The 1,739-nt window shown below is 47.2% G+C and overlaps 1 pseudogene; it reads right to left on the bottom strand.

The window, feature by feature from the left end:
• Positions 1-1,199: 1,199 nt before the first annotated feature.
• On the bottom strand, positions 1,200-1,317 carry LOC126472022 (5S ribosomal RNA; annotated as a pseudogene).
• Between the last annotated feature and the right edge of the window lie 422 nt (positions 1,318-1,739).

Genomic DNA, 1,739 nt, shown 5'->3' with positions numbered 1-1,739 from the left:
CCTTATGTCATCTGTATCGATCGTATGGCGACAAAGTATCCATCACAGTACATGAATCAATGGTAAATGCGCATCTCGAATGTCGATGGACAGATGAGACAGAATAAAACTGAGGGTTAGCGCCTTATGTGTAACACTTTCACATCCTACAGTTTGTCACCTTCTTATAAAATCACCGCTGACTAAACCTTAAATGTAGCATTGTTCACACCATAACCTTAGCGAACATACACTTCTTTTCATTATTCAGTAGCTTACCAAGCGAGTTGGCGCAGTGGTTTGGCGTTAATGGGCTATGGCACCAAATGACCGATCCAGGTGCCTTTGCTAACAGCACGACGTCGCCTTCAGCGCCTCTCCTGGACTCGTGACCATATCGGCTGGGCCCTAGAAGACTGGAAAACCGTGACCTGGTGAGATGAGTCCCGATTTCAGTTGACAAGAGCTGATGGTAGCGTTCGAGTGTGACGCATGCCCCGGACCCAAGTTGTCAACAAGGGACTGTGCAAACTGGTGGTGTCTCCATAATATTGCGAGCTGTGTTTGCTTGGAATTGACTGGGCCAACTACATGTTCGGCTACTTCGAGACCATTTGCAGCCATTTATGGACGTCATGTTCGCAAAAAACGATGGAACTTTTTATGGATGACAATGTGCTATGTCACCAAGCCACAATTATTCGCGATAGGTTTGAAGAACATTCTAGGCAATTCGAGAGAATGATTTTGCCACCCAGATCGCCCGACATGACCCCAGTCGAACATTTATAGGCCTTGATGGAATGGTCAGTTCATGCCAGAGCCGTCGTGGCGCCTTTACTTGTCTCTGTGTCTTGAGATTCGTATAAGCAATTATCCATTTTTAAAACTCGCGTTATTGTGGGAAAACTGCTGCTAAAAAGCATAGAGAAAGCTGGACATGTAGGAGCAGGACTCGCGCTCTGAGGGTCCCGTACAAACTCAATTATGTGTATAAAAAAAACTAAAAATGCTACTCCCGAACAGTCCATGAAGGCCCAACGGTATCGACCGGCCGCCGTGTCATTGTCAACCAATAGGCGTCACTGGATGCGGATATGGAGGGGCATGTGGTCAGCACACCGCCCTCCCAGCCGTACGTCAGATTACGAGACCGGAACCGCTACTTCTCAATCAAGTAGCTCCTCAGTTTGCCGCACAAGGGCTGAATGCACCCCTCTTGCCAACAGCTCTCGGCAGACCGGATGGTCACCCATCCAAGTGCTAACCCAGCCCGACAGCGCCTAACTTCGGAGATCTGACGGGAACCGGTGTTACCACTGCGGCAAGGCCGTTGGCCAGTTATGTGTATAGGTAATAAAAATAATTTAGTGTGGCTGAACGACCTGGTGTAAGTCTTTCTATTGGAAGCCACTTCAACGACTTGCGTGTCCCTAACCTATGCCAATTATCCAACTGGGGAAATGGGGCCTGCAGTTTAATGTTGTATCTGAATCACGTGTTATTACTGGCGACTCCTCACATCGTTGTAAGGTGAAGGCTAGGTTAAAACTAAGACTGAAAAAACCGTTGTGTGCCCGCGATTCGATTACTCGACATCTCTGTTCCCAAGCACACGCTTTTCCCTGATTATTAAGTTTGCTAGTATCAGTATATGTGACATATATGGCTCTCTTTTGACTGCATTGCGTCAGGAGCTTAAATACACTGACGGAAAAAATCGCAAAACCAAGAAGGAGTTGTGCGGCATAAACGAAAGT

This window comes from Schistocerca serialis, chromosome 3 (assembly GCF_023864345.2).
Source record: "Schistocerca serialis cubense isolate TAMUIC-IGC-003099 chromosome 3, iqSchSeri2.2, whole genome shotgun sequence".
Lineage (NCBI taxonomy): Eukaryota > Metazoa > Arthropoda > Insecta > Orthoptera > Acrididae > Schistocerca > Schistocerca serialis.
The sequence above is the reverse complement of the archived record's forward strand: the minus strand, read 5'-3'. Positions and strand labels throughout refer to the sequence as shown.